This window comes from Rhipicephalus microplus, chromosome 8 (genome assembly GCF_043290135.1).
Source record: "Rhipicephalus microplus isolate Deutch F79 chromosome 8, USDA_Rmic, whole genome shotgun sequence".
NCBI lineage: Eukaryota > Metazoa > Arthropoda > Arachnida > Ixodida > Ixodidae > Rhipicephalus > Rhipicephalus microplus.
The window spans coordinates 124657428-124676601 of NC_134707.1; the positions used below are offsets into that span (position 1 = coordinate 124657428).

General features: G+C 45.1%; 17 non-coding genes across 17 annotated transcripts; all 17 read left to right on the plus strand.

The window, feature by feature from the left end:
* Positions 1–1864: 1864 nt before the first annotated feature.
* Positions 1865–1936, plus strand: TRNAG-UCC (transfer RNA glycine (anticodon UCC)). Its single transcript has one exon. It is a non-coding gene; the product is annotated as a tRNA-Gly (tRNA).
* A 413-nt stretch (positions 1937–2349) lies between these two features.
* On the plus strand, positions 2350–2421 carry TRNAG-UCC (transfer RNA glycine (anticodon UCC)). Its single transcript has one exon. It is a non-coding gene; the product is annotated as a tRNA-Gly (tRNA).
* A 420-nt stretch (positions 2422–2841) lies between these two features.
* TRNAG-UCC (transfer RNA glycine (anticodon UCC)) lies at positions 2842–2913 on the plus strand. The gene has a single exon. It is a non-coding gene; the product is annotated as a tRNA-Gly (tRNA).
* A 1898-nt stretch (positions 2914–4811) lies between these two features.
* TRNAG-UCC (transfer RNA glycine (anticodon UCC)) lies at positions 4812–4883 on the plus strand. Its single transcript has one exon. It is a non-coding gene; the product is annotated as a tRNA-Gly (tRNA).
* Positions 4884–6778: 1895 nt separating this feature from the next.
* Positions 6779–6850, plus strand: TRNAG-UCC (transfer RNA glycine (anticodon UCC)). Its single transcript has one exon. It is a non-coding gene; the product is annotated as a tRNA-Gly (tRNA).
* A 421-nt stretch (positions 6851–7271) lies between these two features.
* Positions 7272–7343, plus strand: TRNAG-UCC (transfer RNA glycine (anticodon UCC)). Its single transcript has one exon. It is a non-coding gene; the product is annotated as a tRNA-Gly (tRNA).
* Positions 7344–8739: 1396 nt separating this feature from the next.
* Positions 8740–8811, plus strand: TRNAG-UCC (transfer RNA glycine (anticodon UCC)). Its single transcript has one exon. It is a non-coding gene; the product is annotated as a tRNA-Gly (tRNA).
* A 1395-nt stretch (positions 8812–10206) lies between these two features.
* Positions 10207–10278, plus strand: TRNAG-UCC (transfer RNA glycine (anticodon UCC)). The gene has a single exon. It is a non-coding gene; the product is annotated as a tRNA-Gly (tRNA).
* A 419-nt stretch (positions 10279–10697) lies between these two features.
* On the plus strand, positions 10698–10769 carry TRNAG-UCC (transfer RNA glycine (anticodon UCC)). The gene has a single exon. It is a non-coding gene; the product is annotated as a tRNA-Gly (tRNA).
* Positions 10770–11673: 904 nt separating this feature from the next.
* Positions 11674–11745, plus strand: TRNAG-UCC (transfer RNA glycine (anticodon UCC)). The gene has a single exon. It is a non-coding gene; the product is annotated as a tRNA-Gly (tRNA).
* Positions 11746–14606: 2861 nt separating this feature from the next.
* On the plus strand, positions 14607–14678 carry TRNAG-UCC (transfer RNA glycine (anticodon UCC)). Its single transcript has one exon. It is a non-coding gene; the product is annotated as a tRNA-Gly (tRNA).
* A 1395-nt stretch (positions 14679–16073) lies between these two features.
* Positions 16074–16145, plus strand: TRNAG-UCC (transfer RNA glycine (anticodon UCC)). The gene has a single exon. It is a non-coding gene; the product is annotated as a tRNA-Gly (tRNA).
* A 413-nt stretch (positions 16146–16558) lies between these two features.
* Positions 16559–16630, plus strand: TRNAG-UCC (transfer RNA glycine (anticodon UCC)). The gene has a single exon. It is a non-coding gene; the product is annotated as a tRNA-Gly (tRNA).
* A 903-nt stretch (positions 16631–17533) lies between these two features.
* Positions 17534–17605, plus strand: TRNAG-UCC (transfer RNA glycine (anticodon UCC)). Its single transcript has one exon. It is a non-coding gene; the product is annotated as a tRNA-Gly (tRNA).
* A 419-nt stretch (positions 17606–18024) lies between these two features.
* Positions 18025–18096, plus strand: TRNAG-UCC (transfer RNA glycine (anticodon UCC)). The gene has a single exon. It is a non-coding gene; the product is annotated as a tRNA-Gly (tRNA).
* Positions 18097–18517: 421 nt separating this feature from the next.
* TRNAG-UCC (transfer RNA glycine (anticodon UCC)) lies at positions 18518–18589 on the plus strand. The gene has a single exon. It is a non-coding gene; the product is annotated as a tRNA-Gly (tRNA).
* Positions 18590–19008: 419 nt separating this feature from the next.
* On the plus strand, positions 19009–19080 carry TRNAG-UCC (transfer RNA glycine (anticodon UCC)). The gene has a single exon. It is a non-coding gene; the product is annotated as a tRNA-Gly (tRNA).
* Positions 19081–19174: the final 94 nt, after the last annotated feature.

Here is a 19174-nt window from a genome sequence, read left to right on the forward strand (position 1 = left end):
CTTTTCTAAATTGTGTTATAATGTGCAAGACGCTGTTTATTCATTTGCACGAAAGCCATTCGGCTGTTTCACGAAAACGCCCAACTATTTAAAAAAGTCAAAGTTTCATGTTTCAGATTCTTCTGCAGCGAAATAACTTCTGAGGCTGATGTTGGGCTAACTTCTACTAATGCTTCACTACTGTTAGCGCCTTTACATTCATTGACACCTCCGCTGCGTCACAAGTAAGGAGTCGATTGTTGACTAAGAGGCCGCGCTTACAATAATAATAGAGGTGATCACAATTTTATGGGCAGCCAAATTCAGACACGGCACAGAGCCCTAGACAATTTTCTGTTACTCTCTCCTCATCGTTACAATGCACGTGTTCCCGATGAACAGCTGAAAGCAGCCTCGCAAATGCTGGCGTCGGTGGTATAGTGGTTCGCATAGCTGCCTTCCAAGCAGTTGACCCGGGTTTGATTCCCAGCCGACGCACCTTTTCTATGTTGCTCTTTTTCAAGTTGTGGTATATTGTGCAATACTCTGTTTATTCTATTGCACGAAAGCCATTCGGCTGTTTGCTGAAAACGCCCGACTATTTTAAAAAGTCAGAGTTTCATGTTTCAGATTCTTCTGCAAGAAAATAACTTTTGAGGCTGAAGTTGGGCAAACGTCTACTACTGCTTACACTGTTAGCGCCTTTACGTTCATTGACAACATCACAGGTAACGAGTCGATTGTTGACTCAGAGGCCTCGCTTACAATAATGATAGCAGTGATCACAATTTTATAGGCAGCCGATTTCAGACACGGCACGGAGCCCCAGCCTATTTTCTGTCACTCTCTGCCCATCGGTAGAATGCACGTGTTCCGGATGAAGAGCTGAAGTAGCGTCGCAAATGCTGGCGTCAGTGGTATAGTGGTTAGCATCGCTGCCTTCCAAGCAGATGTCCCGGGTTTGATTCCCGACCGACGCATCTTTTCTATGTTGCTCTTTTCTAAATTGTGTTATAATGTGCAAGACGCTGTTTATTCCATCGCACGAAAGCCATTCGGCTGTTTCACGAAAACGCCCAACTATTTAAAAAAGTCAAAGTTTCATGTTTCAGATTCTTCTGCAAGAAAATAACTTTTGAGGCTGAAGTTGGGCAAACGTCTACTACTGCTTCAACACTGTTAGCGCCTTTACGTTCATAGACACAATCACAGGTAACAAGTCGATTGTTGACTCAGAGGCCTCACTTACAATAATGATAACAGTGATCACAATTATATAGGCAGCCGAATTCAGACACCGCACGGAGCCCCAGCCCATTTTATCTCACCCTCTGCCCATAGTTACAATGTACTTGTTCCGTATGAACAGCTGAAAGCAGCCTCGCAGATGCCGGCGTAGGTAGTATAGTGGTTAGCATAGCTGCCTTCCAAGCAGTTGACCCGGGTTCGATTCCCGGCCGAATCATCTTTTCTTTGTTGCTTTTGCTGAGTTGTGTTACATTGTGCAATACACTGTTATTTCCTTTGCACGAAAGCCATTCGGCTGTTCGACTAAAAGGCCCAACTATTTTAAAAAGTCAGAGTTTCATGTTTCAGATTCTTCTTACACAAAATAACTTGTGAGGCTCAAGTTGGGCTAACTTCTACTAATGCTTCAACACTGTTAGCGCCTTTACGATCATTGACATCTCCGCTGCGTCTCAGGTAACGAGTCGATTGTTGACTCGGAGGCCACGCTTACAATATTGATAGCAGTGATCACAATTTTTATAGTTAGCCAAATTCAGACACGGCACGGAGCCTCAGCCAATTTCCTGTCACTCTTTGCCCATCGTTACAATGCACGTGTTCCGGATGAACAGCTGAAGTAGCCTCGCAAATGCTGGCGTCAGTGGTATAGTGGTTAGCATAGCTGCCTTCCAAGCAGTTGTCCCGGGTTTGATTCCCGGCCGACGCATCTTTTCTATGTTGCTTTTTTCTAAATTGTGTTATAATGTGCAAGACGCTGTTTATTCCATTGCACGAAAGCCATTCGGCTGTTTCACGAAAACGCCCAACTATTTAAAAAAGTCAAAGTTTCATGTTTCAGATTCTTCTGCAAGAAAATAACTTTTGAGGCTGAAGTTGGGCAAACGTCTACTACTGCTTCAACACTGTTAGCGCTTTTACGTTCATAGACACAATCACAGGTAACGAGTCGATTGTTGACTCAGAGGCCTCACTTACAATAATGATAGCAGTGATCACAATTTTATGGGCAGCCGACTTCAGACACGGCACGGAGCCCCAGCCTATATTCTCTCACCCTCTGCCCATGGTTACAATGTACATGTTCCGTATGAACAGCTGAAAGCAGCCTCGCATATGCAGGCGTCGGTGATATGGTGGTTAGCATAGCTGCCTTCCAAGCAGTTGACCCGGGTACGATTCCCGGCCGACGCATCTTTTGTTTTTTGCTTTTGCTGAGTTGTGTTACATTGTGCAATACACTGTTATTTCCATTGCACGAAAGCCATTCGGCTGTTTGACGAAAAGTCCCAACTATTTTAAAAAGTCAGAGTTTCATGTTTCAGATTCTTCTGACACAAAATAACTTGTGAGGTTCAAGTTGGGCTAACTTCTACTAATGCTTCACCACTGTTAGCGCCTTTACGATCATTGACATCTCCGCTGCGTCACAGGTAACGAGTCGATTGTTGACTTGGAGGCCACGCTTACAATGATGATAGCAGTGATCACAATTTTATAGGCAGCCAATTTCAGACACGGCACGGAGCCTCAGCCAATTTCCTGTTACTCTCTGCCCATCGTTACAATGCACGTGTTCCGGATGAACAGCTGAAAGCAGCCTCGCATATGCAAGCGTCGGTGATATGGTGGTTAGCATAGCTGCCTTCCAAGCAGTTGACCCGGGTTTGATTCCCGGCCGACGCATCTTTTCTATGTTGCTCTTTTTAAAGTTGTGTTATAATGTGCAAGACGCTGTTTATTCCATTGCACGAAAGCCATTCGACTGTTTCACGAAAACGCCTAACTATTTTAAAAAATCAGTTTCATGTTTCAGATTCTTCTGCAACAAAAAAACATCTGACGCTGAAGTTGGGCTTACTTCTAATAATGCTTCACCACTGTTAGTGCCTTTGCGTTCATTGACAACTCCGCTGCGTCACAGGTAACGAGTCGATATTTGACTCAGAGGCCGCGCTTACAGTAATAATAGCAGTGATCACAATTTTATGGGCAGCCAAACTCAGACACGGGACGGAGCACCAGGCCATATTTTATCACTCTCTAACCATCGTTACAAAGCACGTGTTACGGATGAACAGCTGAAAGCAGCCTCGCAAATGCAGGCATCGGTGATATGGTAGTTAGCATTTCTGCCTTCCAAGCAGTTGACCCGGGTTTGATTCCCAGCTGACGCTTTTTTTCTATGTTGCTCTTTTTTAACTTGAGGTATATTGTGCAAGACGCTGTTTAGTCCATTGCACGAAAGCCATTCGGCTGTTTCACGAAAACGCCCAACTATTTTAAAAAGTCAGATTTTCATGTTTCAGATTCTTCTGCAACAAAATAACTTCTGACGCTAAAGTTGGGCTTACTTCTAATAATTCTTCACCACTGTTAGTGCCTTTGCGTTCATTGACTCCTCCGCTGCGTCACAGGTAACGAGTCGATATTTGACTCAGAGGCCGCGCTTACAATAATGATAGCAGTGATCACAATTTTATGGGCAGCCAAACTCAGACACGGGATGGAGCACCAGGCCATATTTTATCACTCTCTGCCCATCGTTACAATGCACGTGTTACGGATGAACAGCTGAAAGCAGCCTCGCAAATGCAGGCATCGGTGATATGGTAGTTAGCATTTCTGCCTTCCAAGCAGTTGACCCGGGTTTGATTCCCAGCTGACGCTTTTTTTCTATGTTGCTCTTTTTTAACTTGAGGTATATTGTGCAAGACGCTGTTTAGTTCATTGCACGAAAGCCATTAGGCTGTTTCACGAAAACGCCCAACTATTTAAAAAAGTCAGAGTTTCATGTTTCAGATTCTTCTGCAACAAAATAACTTCTGACGCTGAAGTTGGGCTTACTTCTAATAATGCTTCACCACTGTTAGTGCCTTTGCGTTCATTGACACCTCCGCTGCGTCGCAGGTAACGAGTCGATATTTGACTCAGAGGCCGCACTTACAATAATGATAGCAGTGATCACAATTTTATGGGCAGCCAAATTCAGACACAGGACGGAGCACCAGGCATTATTCTATCGCTCTCTGCCCATCGTTACAATGCACGTGTTTCGGATAAACAGCTGAAAGCAGCCTCGCATATGCAAGCGTCGGTGATATGGTGGTTAGCATAGCTGCCTTCCAAGCAGTTGATCCGGGTTTGATTCCCAGCCGACGCACCTTTTCTATGTTGCGCTTTTTCAAGTTGTGGTATATTGTGCAATACGCTGTTTATTCTATTGCACGAAAGCCATTCGGCTGTTTAACGAAAACGCCCAACTAATTTAAAAAGTCAGAGTTTTATGTTTCAGATTCTTCTGCAAAAAAATAACTTCTGACGCTGAAGTTGGGCTAAATTCTAATGATGCTTCACCACTGTGAGCGCCGTTACGTTCATGGACATCTCCGCTGCGTCACAGGTAACGAGTTGATTGTTCACTCAGGGGCCGTGCTTACAATAATGATAGCAGTGATCACAATTTTATAGGCAGCCGAATTCAGACACAGCATGGAGCCGCAGCCAATTTTCTGTCACTCTCTGCACATCTTTACAATGCAAGTGTTCATGATGAACAGCTGAAAGCAGCCTCGCAAATGCCGGCGTCGGTGATATAGTGGTTAGCATAGCTGCCTTCCAAGCAGTTGACCCGGGTTCGAATCCCAGCCGACGCATCTTTTCTATGTTGCTCTTTTTTAAGTTGTGTTATAATGTGCAAGACGCTGTTTAGTCCAGTGCACGAAAGCCATTCGGCTGTTTCACGAAAACGCCCAACTATGTTAAAACGTCAGAGTTTCATGTTTCAGATTCTTCTGCAACAAAATAACTTCTGACGCTGAAGTTGGGCTAACTTCTAATAATGCTTCACCACTGTTAGCGCCTTTACGTTCGTTGACGTCTCCGCTGCGTCACAGGTAGCGAGTCGATTTTTCACTCAGGGGCCGTGCTTACAATAATGATAGCAGTGATCACAATTTTATAGGCAGCCAAATTCAGACACAGGACGGAGCCGCAGCCAATTTTCTGTCACTCTCTGCCCATCGCTACAATGCAAAATTTCCCGATGAACATCTGAAAGCAGCCTCGCAAATGCCGGCGTCAGTGGTATAGTGGTTAGCATAGCTGCCTTCCAAGCAGTTGACCCGGGTACGATTCCTGGCCGACGCATCTTTTCTTTGTTACTTTTGCTGAGTTGTGTTACATAGTGCAATACACTGTTATTTCCATTGCACGAAAGCCATTCGGCTGTTTGACGAAAAGTCCCAACTATTTTAAAAAGTCAGAGTTTCATGTTTCAGATTCTTCTGACACAAAATAACTTGTGAGGCTCAAGTTGGGCTAACTTCTACTAATGCTTCACCACTGTTAGCGCCTTTACGATCATTCACATCTCCGCTGCGTCACAGGTAACGAGTCGATTGTTGACTTGGAGGCCACGCTTACAATGATGTTAGCAGTGATCACAATTTTATAGGCAGCCAAATTCAGACACGGCACGGAGCCTCAGCCAATTTCCTGTTACTCTCTGCCCATCGTTACAATGCACGTGTTGCGTATGAACAGCTGAAAGCAGCCTCGCATATGCAAGCATCGGTGATATGGTGTTAGCATAGCTGCCTTCCAAGCAGTTGACCCGGGTTTGATTCCCGGCCGACGCATCTTTTCTATGTTGCTCTTTTTTAAGTTGTGTTATAATGTGCAAGACGCTGTTTATTCCATTGCACGAAAGCCATTCGGCTGTTTCACGAAAACGCCTAACTATTTTAAAAAATCAGTTTCATGTTTCAGATTCTTCTGCAACAAAAAAACTTCTGACGCTGAAGTTGGGCTGACTTTTAATAATTCTTCACCACTGTTAGTGCCTTTGCGTTCATTGACACCTCCGCTGCGTCACAGGTAACGAGTCGATATTTGACTCAGAGGCCGCGCTTGCAATAATGATAGCAGTGATCACAATTTTATGGGCAGCCAAATTCAGACACAGGACGGAGCACCAGGCATTATTCTATCACTCTCTGCCCATCGTTACAATGCACGTGTTTCGGATAAACAGCTGAAAGCAGCCTCGCATATGCAAGCGTCGGTGATATGGTGGTTAGCATACCTGCCTTTCAAGCAGTTGACCCGGGTTTGATTCCCAGCCGACGCACCTTTTCTATGTTGCGCTTTTTCAAGTTGTGGTATATTGTGCAATACGCTGTTTATTCTATTGCACGAAAGCCATTCGGCTGTTTCACGAAAACGCCCAACTATTTTAAAAAGTCAGAGTTTCATGTTTCAGATTCTTCTGAAACAAAATAACTTGTGAGGCTCAAGTTGGGCTAACTTCTACTAATGCTTCACCACTCTTCGCGCCTTTACGATCATTGACATCTCCGCTGCTTCACAGGTAACGAGTCGATTGTTGACTCGGAGGCCAAGCTTACGATGATGATAGCAGTGATCACAATTTTATAGGCAGCCAAATTCAGACACGGCACGGAGCCTCAGCCAATTTCCTGTCACTCTCTGCCCATCGTTACAATGCACGTGTTCCGGATGAACAGCTGAAGCAGCCTTAGAAATGCTGGCGTCAGTGGTATAGTGGTTAACATAGCTGCCTTCCAAGCAGTTGTCCCGGGTTTGAGTCCCGGCCGACGCATCTTTTCTATGTTGCTCTTTTTTAAGTTGTGGTATATTGTGCAATACGCTGTTTATTCTATTGCACGAAAGCCATTCGGCTGTTTAACGAAAACGCCCAACTATTTTAAAAAGTCAGAGTTTCATGTTTCAGATTCTTCTGACACAAAATAACTTCTGAGGCTCAAGTTGGGCTGAATTCTACTAATGCTTCACCACTGTTAGCGCCTTTACATTCATTGACACCTCCGCTGCGTCACAGGTAACGAGTCGACTGTTCATTCGGAGGCCGCGCTTACAATAAAGGTAGCAGTGATCACAATTTTATAGGCAGCCAAATTCAGACACGGCACGGAGGCGCAGCCAATTTTCTGTCACTCTCTGCCCATCGTTACAATGCAAGTTTTCCCGATGAACAGCTGAAAGCAGCCTCGCAAATGCCGGCGTCGGTGATATAGTGGTTAGCATAGCTGCCTTCCAAGCAGTTGACCCGGTTTCGATTCTCGGCCGACGCATCTTTTCTTTGTTGCTTTTGCTGAGTTGTGTTACATTGTGCAATACACTGTTATTTCCATTGCACGAAAGCCATTCGGCTGTTCGACGAAAAGTCCCAACTATTTTAAAAAGTCAGAGTTTCATGTTTCAGATTCTTCTGCAACAAAATAACTTCTGACGCTGAAGTTGGGCTAATTTCTAATAATGCTTCACCACTGTTAGCGCCTTTAAGTTCATTGACATCTCCGCTGCGTCACAGGTAACGAGTCGATTGTTCACTCAGGGGCCGTGCTTACAATAATGATAGCAGTGATCACAATTTTATAGGAAGCCAAATTCAGACACAGAACGGAGCCGCAACCAATTTTCTGTCACTCTCTGCCCATCGTTACAATGCAAGTGTTCCCGATGAACAGCTGAAAGCAGCCTCGCAAATCCCGGCGTCGGTGATATAGTGGTTAGAAGAGCTGCCTTCCAAGCAGTTGACCCGGGTTCGATTCCCGGTCGACGCATCTTTTCTTTGTTGCTTTTGCTGAGTTGTGTTACATTGTGCAATACACTGTTATTTCCATTGCACGAAAGCCATTCGGCTGTTTGACGAAAAGGCCCAACTATTTAAAAAGTCAGAGTTTCATGTTTCAGATTCTTCTGACACAAAATGACTTCTGAGGTTCAAGTTGGGCTAACTTCTACTTATGCTTCACCACTGTTAGCGCCTTTACGTTCATTGACATCTCCACTGTGTCACAGGTAACGAGTCTATTGTTGACTCAGAGGCCTCGCTTACAATAATGATAGCAGTGATCACAATTTTATAGGTAGCCACATTCAGACACGGCACGGAGCCTCAGCCAATTCTCTGTCACTCTCTGCCCATCGTAACAATGCACGTGTTCCCGATGAACAGCTGAAAGCAGCCTCGCAAATGCCGGCGTCGGTGGTATAGTGGTTAGCATAGCTGCCTTCCAAGCAGTTGACCCGGATTTGATTCCCAGCCGACGCACCTTTTCTATGTTGCTCTTTTTCAAGTTGTGGTATATTGTGCAATACGCTGTTTATTCTATTGCACGAAAGCCATTCGGCTGTTTGTTGAAAACGCCCGACTATTTTAAAAAGTCAGAGTTTCATGTTTCATATTCTTCTGCAAGAAAATAACTTTTGAGGCTGAAGTTGGGCAAACGTCTACTACTGCTTCAACACTGTTAGCTCCTTTGCGTTCATTGACACCATCACAGGTAACGAGTCGATTATTGACTCAGAGGCCTCGCTTACAATAATGATAGCAGAGATCACAATTTCATAGGCAGCCGAATTCAGACACGGCACGGAGCCCCAGCCTATTTTCTCTCGCCCTCTGCCTATAGTTACAATGTACGTGTTCCGCATGAACAGCTGAAAGCAGCCTCGCAGATGCCGGCGTCGGTGGTATAGTGGTTAGCATAGCTGCCTTCCAAGCAGTTGACCCGGGTTCGATTCCCGGCCGACGCATCTTTTCTTCGTTGCTTTTGCTGAGCTGCGTTACATTGTGCAATACACTGTTATTTCCATTGCACGAAAGCCATTCGGCTGTTTAACGAAAACGCCCAACTATTTTAAAAAGTCAGAGTTTAATGTTTTAGATTCTTCTGACACAAAATAACTTCTGAGACTCAATTTGGGCTAACTTCTAATAATGCTTCACCACTTTTAGTGCCTTAACGATCATTGACATCTCCGCTGCGTCACAGGTAACGAGTCGATTGTTCACTCGGAGGCCGCGCTTACAATAATCATAGCAGTGATCACAATTTTATAGGCAGCCAAATTCAGTCACGGCACGGAGCCTCAGCCAATTTTCTGTCACTCTCTGCCCATCGTTACAATGCATGTGTTCCGGATGAACAGCTGAAGCATCCTCGCAAGTGCTGGCGTCAGTGGTATAGTGGTTAGCAGAGCTGCCTTCCAAGCAGTTGTCCCGGGTTTGATTCCCGGCCGACGCATCTTTTCTTCGTTGCTTTTGCTGAGCTGTGTTACATTGTTCAATACACTGTTATTTCTACTGCACGAAAGCCATTCGGCTGTTTGACGAAAAGGCCCACCTATTTTAAAAACTTAGACTTTCATGTTTCAGATTCTTCTGACACAAAATAATTTGTGAGGCTCACGTTGGGCTAACTCCTAATAATGCTTCACCACTGTTAGTGACTTTACGATCATTGACATCTCCGCTGCGTCACAGGTAACGAGTCGATTGTTCACTCGCAGGCCGCGCTTACAATATTGATAGCAGTGATCACAATTTTATAGGCAGCCAAATTCAGACACGGCAAGGAGCCTCAGCCAATTTTCTGTCACTCTGTTCCCATCGCTACAATGCAAGTGTTCCGGATGAACAGCTGAGGCAGCCTCGCAAATGCTGGCGTCAGTGGTATAGTGGTTAGCATAGCTGCCTTCCAAGCAGTTGTCCCGGGTTTGATTTCCGGCCGACGCAACTTTTCTATGTTGCTCTTTTCTAAATTGTGTTATAATGAGCAAGACGCTGTTTATTCCATTGCACGAAAGCCATTCGGCTGTTTCACGAAAACGCCCACATAATTTAAAAAGTCAAAGTTTCATGTTTCGGATTCTTCTGCAAGAAAATAACTTTTGAGGCTGAAGTTGGGCAAACGTCTATTACTGCTTCAACACTGTTAGCGCCTTTACGTTCATTGACACCATCACAGGTAACGAGTCGATTGTTGACTCAGAGGCCTCGCTTACAATAATGATAGCAGTGATCACAATTTCATAGGCAGCCGAATTCAGACACGGCACGGAGCCCCAGCCTATTTTCTCTCACCCTCTGCCCATAGTTACAATGTACGTGTTCCGCATGAACAGCTGAAAGCAGCCTCGCAGATGCCGGCGTCGGTGGTATAGTGGTGAGCATGGCTGCCTTCCAAGCAGTTGACCCGGGTTCGATTCCCGCCCGACGCATCTTTTCTTCGTTGCTTTTGCTGAGATGCGTTACATTGTGCAATACACTGTTATTTCCATTGCACGAAAGCCATTCGGCTGTTTAACGAAAACGCCCAACTATTTTAAAAAGTCAGAGTTTAATGTTTTAGATTCTTCTGACACAAAATAACTTCTGAGACTCAATTTGGGCTAACTTCTAATAATGCTTCACCACTTTTAGTGCCTTTACGATCATTGACATCTCCACTGCGTCACAGGTAACGAGTCGATTGTTCACTCGGAGGCCGCGCTTACAATAATTATAGCAGTGATCACATTTTTATAGGCAGCCAAATACAGTCACGGCACGGAGCCTCAGCCAATTTTCTGTCACTCTCTGCCCATCGTTACAATGCATGTGTTCCGGATGAACAGCTGAAGCATCCTCGCAAATGCTGGCGTCAGTGGTATAGTGGTTAGCATAGCTGCCTTCCAAGCAGTTGTCCCGGGTTTGATTCCCGGCCGACGCATCTTTTCTTCGTTGCTTTTGCTGAGCTGTGTTACATTGTTCAATACACTGTTATTTCTACTGCACGAAAGCCATTCGGCTGTTTGACGAAAAGGCCCACCTATTTTAAAAACTTAGACTTTCATGTTTCAGATTCTTCTGACACAAAATAATTTGTGAGGCTCACGTTGGGCTAACTCCTAATAATGCTTCACCACTGTTAGTGACTTTACGATCATTGACATCTCCGCTGCGTCACAGGTAACGAGTCGATTGTTCACTCGCAGGCTGCGCTTACAATATTGATAGCAGTGATCACAATTTTATAGGCAGCCAAATTCAGACACGGCACGGAGCCTCAGCCAATTTTCTGTCACTCTGTTCCCATCGCTACAATGCAAGTGTTCCGGATGAACAGCTGAGGCAGCCTCGCAAATGCTGGCGTCAGTGGTATAGTGGTTAGCATAGCTGCCTTCCAAGCAGTTGTCCCGGGTTTGATTTCCGGCCGACGCAACTTTTCTATGTTGCTCTTTTCTAAATTGTGTTATAATGAGCAAGACGCTGTTTATTCCATTGCACGAAAGCCATTCGGCTGTTTCACGAAAACGCCCACATAATTTAAAAAGTCAAAGTTTCATGTTTCGGATTCTTCTGCAAGAAAATAACTTTTGAGGCTGAAGTTGGGCAAACGTCTATTACTGCTTCAACACTGTTAGCGCCTTTACGTTCATTGACACCATCACAGGTAACGAGTCGATTGTTGACTCAGAGGCCTCGCTTACAATAATGATAGCAGTGATCACAATTTCATAGGCAGCCGAATTCAGACACGGCACGGAGCCCCAGCCTATTTTCTCTCACCCTCTGCCCATAGTTACAATGTACGTGTTCCGCATGAACAGCTGAAAGCAGCCTCGCAGATGCCGGCGTCGGTGGTATAGTGGTGAGCATGGCTGCCTTCCAAGCAGTTGACCCGGGTTCGATTCCCGGCCGACGCATCTTTTCTTCGTTGCTTTTGCTGAGCTGCGTTACATTGTGCAATACACTGTTATTTCCATTGCACGAAAGCCATTCGGCTGTTTAACGAAAACGCCCAACTATTTTAAAAAGTCAGAGTTTAATGTTTTAGATTCTTCTGACACAAAATAACTTCTGAGACTCAACTTGGGCTAACTTCTAATAATGCTTCACCACTTTTAGTGCCTTTACGATCATTGACATCTCCGCTGCGTCACAGGTAACGAGTCGATTGTTCACTCGGAGGCCGCGCTTACAATAATCATAGCAGTGATCACAATTTTATAGGCAGCCAAATTCAGACACGGCACGGAGCCTCAGCCAATTTTCTGTCACTCTCTGCCCATCGTTACAATGCATGTGTTCCGGATGAACAGCTGAAGCAGCCTCGCAAATGCTTGCGTCAGTGGTATAGTGGTTAGCATAGCTGCCTTCCAAGCAGTTGTCCCGGGTTTGATTCCCGGCCGACGGATCTTTTCTATGTTGCTCTTTTCTAAATTGTGTTTTAATGTGCAAGACGCTGTTTATTCCATTGCACGAAAGCCATTCGGCTGTTTCACGAAAACGCCCAACTATTTAAAAAAGTCAAAGTTTCATGTTTCAGATTCTTCTGCAGCGAAATAACTTTGAGGCTGATGTTGGGCTAACATCTACTAATGCTTCACTACTGTTAGCGCCTTTACATTCATTGACACCTCCGCTGCGTCACAAGTGAGTCGATTGTTGACTAAGAGGCCGCGCTTACAATAATAATAGCAGTGATCACAATTTTATAGGCAGCCAAATTCAGACACGGCACGGCGCCCTAGACAATTTTCTGTTACTCTCTGCCCATCGTTACAATGCACGTGTTCCCGATGAACAGCTTAAAGCAGCCTCGCAAATGCTGGCGTCGGTGGTATAGTGGTTAGCTTGGCTGCCTTCCAAGCAGTTGACCCGGGTTTGATTCCCAGCCGACGCACCTTTTCTATGTTGCTCTTTTTCAAGTTGTGGTATATTGTGCAATACGCTGTTTATATTATTGCACGAAAGCCAATCGGCTGTCTCACGAAAACGCCCAACTATTTTAAAAAGTCAAAGTTTCATGTTTCAGATTCTTCTGTAGCAAAATAACTTCTGAGGCTGATGTTGGGCTAACTTCTACTAATGCTTCACTACTGTTAGCGCCTTTACGTTCATTGACACCGTCACAGGTAACGAGTCGATTGTTGACTCAGAGGCCTCGCTTACAATAATGATAGCAGTGATCACAATTTTATAGGCAGCCAAATTCAGACACGGCACGGAGCCCCAGCCTATTTTCTCTCACCCTCTGCCCATAGTTACAATGTACGTGTTCCGGATGAACAGCTGAAAGCAGCCTCGCAAATGCCGGCGTCGGAGGTATAGTGGTTAGCATAGCTGCCTTCCAAGAAGTTTACCCCGGTTCGATTCCCGGCCGACGCATCTTTACTTCGTAGTTTTTGCTGAGTTGTGTTACATTGGGCAATACACTGTTCTTTCCATTGCACGAAAGCAATTCGGCTGTTCGACGGAAAGTCCCAACTATTTTAAAAAGTCAGAGTTTCATGTTTCAGATTCTTCTGACACAAAATAACTTCTGAGGTTCAAGTTTGGCTAACTTCTACTAATGCTTCACCATTGTTAGCGCCTTGACGATCATTGACATCTCCGCTGCGTCACAGGTAACGAGTCGACTGTTCACTCGGAGGCCGCGCTTACAATAAAGGTAGCAGTGATCACAATTTTATAGGCAGCCAAATTCAGACACGGCACGGAGCCTCAGCCAATTTTCTGTCACTCTCTGCCCATCGTTACAATGCACGTGTTCCGGATGAACAGCTGAAGCAGCCTCGGAAATGCTGGCGTCAGTGGTATAGTTGTTAGCATAGCTGCCTTCAAAGCAGTTGTCCCAGGTTTGATTCCCGGCCGACGCATCATTTCTATGTTGCTCTTTTCTAAATTGTGTTATAATGTGCAAGACGCTGTTTATTCCATTGCACGAAAGCCATTCGGCTGTTTCACGAAAACGCCCACCTATTTTAAAAAGTCAAAGTTTCATGTTTCGGATTCTTCTGCAAGAAAACAACTTTTGAGGCTGAAGTTGGGCAAACGTCTACTACTGCTTCAACACTGTTAGCGCCTTTGCGTTCAATGACACCTCCGCTGCGTCACAGGTAACGAGTCGATATTTGACTCAGAGGCCGCGCTTACAATAACGATAGCAGTGATCACAATTTTATGGGCAGCCAAATTCAGACACGGGACGGAGCACCAGGCCATAATTTATCACTCTCTGCCCATCGTTACAATGCACGTGTTCCGGATGAACAGCTGAAAGCAGCCTCGCAAATGCAGGCATCGGTGGTATGGAAGTTAGCATAGCTGCCTTCCAAGCAGTTGTCCCGGGTTTGATTCCCGGCCGACGCATCTTTTCTATGTTGCTCTTTTATAAATTGTGTTATAATGTGCAATACGTTGTTTATATTATTGCACGAAAGCCAATCGGCTGTCTCACGAAAACGCCCAACTTTTTTAAAAAGTGAAAGTTTCATGTTTCAGATTCTTCTGTAGCAAAATAACTTCTGAGGCTGATGTTGGGCTAACTTCTACTAATGCTTCACTACTGTTAGCGCCTTTACGTTCATTGACACCGTCACAGGTAACGAGTCGATTGTTGACTCAAAGGCCTCGCTTACAATAATGATAGCAGTGATCACAATTTTATAGGCAGCCAAATTCAGACACGGGACGGAGCATCAGGCAATATTCTATCACTCTCTGCCCATCGTTACGAAGCACGTGTTCCGGATGAACAGCTGAAGCATCCTCGGACATGCTGGCGTCAGTGGTATAGTGGTTAGCATAGCTGCCTTCCAAGCAGTTGTCCCGGGTTTGATTCCCGGCCGACGCATCTTTTCTATGTTCCTCTTATTTAAGTTGTGTTATAATGTGCAAGACGCTGTTTATTCCATTGCACGAAAGCCATTCGACTGTTTCACGAAAACGCCCAACTATTTTAAAAAGTCAGAGTTTCATGTTTCAGATTCTTCTGCAACAAAATAACTTCCGACGCTGAAGTTGGGCTTACTTCTAATAATGCTTCACCACTGTTAGTGCCTTTGCGTTCATTGAGACCTCCGCTGCGTCACAGGTAACGAGTCGATTGTTGACTCAGAGACCGCGCTTACAATAATGATAGCAGTGATCACAATTTTATAGGCAGCCAAATTCAGACACGGGACGGAGCACCAGGCAATATTCTATCACTCTCTGCCCATCGTTACAATGCACGTGTTCTGGATAAACAGCTGAAAGCAGCCTCGCATATGCAAGCGTCGGTGATATGGTGGTTAGCATAGCTGCCTTCCAAGCAGTTGACCCGGGTTTGATTCCCAGCCGACGCACCTTTCTATGTTGCTCTTCTTCAAGTTGTGGTATATTGTGCAATACGCTGTTTATTCTATTGCACGAAAGCCATTCGGCTGTTTAACGAAAACGCCCAACTATTTCAAAAAGTCAAAGTTTCATGTTTCAGATTCTTCTGTAGCAAAATAACTTCTGAGGCTGATGTTGGGCTAACTTCTACTAATGCTTCACTACTGTTAGCGCCTTTACGTTCATTGACACCATCACAGGTAACGTGTCGATTGTTGACTCAGAGGCCTCGCTTACAATAATGATAGCAGTGATCACAATTTTATAGGCAGCCGAATTCAGACACGGCACGGAGCCACAGCCTATTTTCTCTCACCCTCTTCCCATAGTTACAATGTACGTGTTCCGGATGAACAGCTGAAAGCAGCCTCGCAAATGCCGGGGTCGGTGGTATAGTGGTTAGCATAGCTGCCTTCCAAGCAGTTGACCACGGTTCGATTCCCGGCCGACGCATCTTTTTTTCGTTGCTTTTGCGGAGTTTTGTTACATTGTGCAATACTCTGTTATTTCCATTGCACGAAAGCCATTCGGCTGTTCGACGAAAAGTCCAACTATTTTAAAAAGTCAGAGTGTCATGTTTCAGATTCTTCTGACACAAAATAACTTCTGAGGCTCAAGTTGGGCTAACTTCTACTAATGCTTCACCATTGTTAGCGCCTTTACGAACACTGACATCTCCGCTGCGTCACAGGTAACGAGTCGATTGTTCACTCGGAGGCCGCGCTTACAATAATGGTAGCAGTGATCACAATTTTATAGGCAGCCAAATTCAGACACGGCACGGAGCCTCATTCAATTTTCTGTCATTCTCTGCCCATCGTTACAATGCACGTGTTCCGCATGAACAGCTGAAGCAGCCTCGCAAATGCTTGCGTCAGTGGTATAGTGGTTAGCATAGCTGCCTTCCAAGCAGTTGTCCTGGGTTTGATTCCCGGCCGACGCATCTTTTCTATGTTGCTCTTTTCTAAACTGTGTTATAATGTGCAAGACGCTGTTTATTCCATTGCACGAAAGCCATTCGGCTGTTTCACGAAAACGCCAAACAATTTTAAAAAGTCAAAATTTCATGTTTCGGATTCTTCTGCAAGAAAATAACTTTTGAGGCTGAAGTTGGGCAAACGTCTATTACTGCTTCAACACTGTTAGCGCCTTTACGTTCATTGACACCATCACAGGTAACGAGTCGATTGTTGATTCAGAGGCCTCGCTTACAATAATGATAGCAGTGATCACAATTTTTCAGGCAGCCGAATTCAGACACGGCACGGAGCCCCAGCCTATTTTCTCTCACCGTCTGCCCATAGTTACAATGTACGTGTTCCGGATGAACAGCTGAAAGCAGCCTCGCAAATGCCGGCGTCGGTGGTATAGAGGTTAGCATAGCTGCCTTCCAAGCAGTTGAACCGGGTTCGATTCCCGGCCGACGCATCTTTTCTTTGTTGCTTTTGCTGAGCTGTGTTACATTGTTCAATACACTGTTATTTCTACTGCACGAAAGCCATTCGGCTGTTTGACGAAAAGGCCCACCTATTTTAAAATTTTAGACTTTCATGTTTCAGATTCTTCTGACACAAAATAATTTGTGAGGCTCACGTTGGGCTAACTCCTAATAATGCTTCACCACTGTTAGTGCCTTTACGATCATTGACATCTCCGCTGCGTCACAGGTAACGAGTCGATTGTTCACTCGGAGGCCACGCTTACAATATTGATAGCAGTGATCACAATTTTATAGGCAGCCAAATTCAGACACGGCACGGAGCCTCAGCCAATTTTCTGTCACTCTGTTCCCATCGCTACAATGCAAGTGTTCCGGATGAACAGCTGAGGCAGCCTCGCAAATGCTGGCGTCAGTGGTATAGTGGTTAGCATAGCTGCCTTCCAAGCAGTTGTCCCGGGTTTGATTTCCGGCCGACGCAACTTTTCTATGTTGCTCTTTTCTAAATTGTGTTATAATGTGCAAGACGCTGTTTATTTCATTGCACGAAAGCCATTCGGCTGTTTCACGAAAACGCCCACATATTTTAAAAAGTCAAAGTTTCATGTTTCGGATTCTTCTGCAAGAAAATAACTTTTGAGGCTGAAGTTGGGCAAACGTCTATTACTGCTTCAACACTGTTAGCGCCTTTACGTTCATTGACACCATCACAGGTAACGAGTCGATTGTTGACTCAGTGGCCTCGCTTACAATAATGATAGCAGTGATCACAATTTCATAGGCAGCCGAATTCAGACACGGCACGGAGCCCCAGCCTATTTTCTGTCACTCTCTGCCCATCGTTACAATGCATGTGTTCCGGATGAACAGCTGAAGCATCCTCGCAAATGCTGGCGTCAGTGGTATAGTGGTTAGCATAGCTGCCTTCCAAGCAGTTGACCCGGGTTCGATTCCCGGCCGACGCATCTTTTCTTTGTTGCTTTTGCTGAGCTGTGTTACATTGTTCAATACACTGTTATTTCTACTGCACGAAAGCCATTCGGCTGTTTGACGAAAAGGCCCAACTATTTTAAAAAGTCAGAGTTTAATGTTTTAGATTCTTCTGACACAAAATAACTTCTGAGACTCAACTTGGGCTAACTTCTAATAATGCTTCACCACTTTTAGTGCCTTTACGATCATTGACATCTCCGCTGCGTCACAGGTAACGAGTCGATTGTTCACTCGGAGGCCGCGCTTACAATAATCATAGCAGTGATCACAATTTTATAGGCAGCCAAATTCAGTCACGGCACGGAGCCTCAGCCAATTTTCTGTCACTCTCTGCCCATCGTTACAATGCATGTGTTCCGGATGAACAGCTGAAGCATCCTCGCAAATGCTGGCGTCAGTGGTATAGTGGATAGCATAGCTGCCTTCCAAGCAGTTGTCCCGGGTTTGATTCCCGGCCGACGCATCTTTTCTATGTTCCTCTTTTCTAAATTGTGTTATATTGTGCAAGACGCTGTTTATTCCATTGCACGAAAGCCATTCGGCTGTTTCACGAAAACGCCCAACTATTTAAAAAAGTCAAAGTTTCATGTTTCAGATTCTTCTGCAGCAAAGTAACTTCTGAGGCTGATGTTGGGCTAACTTCTACGAATGCTTCACTACTGTTAGCGCCTTTACATTCATTGACACCTCCGCAGCGTCACAAGTAATGAGTCGATTGTTGACTAAGAGGCCGCGCTTACAATAATAATAGCAGTGATCACAATTTTATAGGCAGCCAAATTCAGACACGGCACAGCGCCCTAGACAATTTTCTCTTACTCTCTGCCCATCGTTAAAATGCACGTGTTCCCGATGAACAGCTTAAAGCAGCCTCGCAAATGCTGGCGTCGGTGGTATAGTGGTTAGCATAGCTGCCTTCCAAGCAGTTGACCCCGGTTCGATTCCCGGCCGACGCATCTTTTTTTCGTTGCTTTTGCTGAGTTGTGTTACATTGTGCAATACACTGTTATTTCCATTGCACGAAAGCCATTCGGCTGTTCGACGAAAAGTCCCAACTATTTTAAAAAGTAAGAGTTTCATGTTTCAAATTCTTCTGACACAAAATAACTTCTGAGGCTCAAGTTGGGCTAACTTCTACTAATGCTTCACCATTGTTAGCGCCTTTACGAACATTGACATCTCCGCTGCGTCACAGGTAACGAGTCGATTGTTCACTCGGAGGCCGCGCTTACAATAATGGTAGCAGTGATCACAAATTTTTAGGCAGCCAAATTGAGACACGGCACGGAGCCTCATTCAATTTTCGGTCATTCTCTGCCCATCGTTACAATGCACGTGTTCCGGATGAACAGCTGAAGCAGCCTCGCAAATGCTGGCGTCAGTGGTATAGTGGTTAGCATAGCTGCCTTCCAAGCAGTTGTCCTGGGTTTGATTCCCGGCCGACGCATCTTTTCTATGTTGCTCTTTTCTAAACTGTGTTATAATGTGCAAGACGCTGTTTATTCCATTGCACGGAAGCCATTCGGCTGTTTCACGAAAAC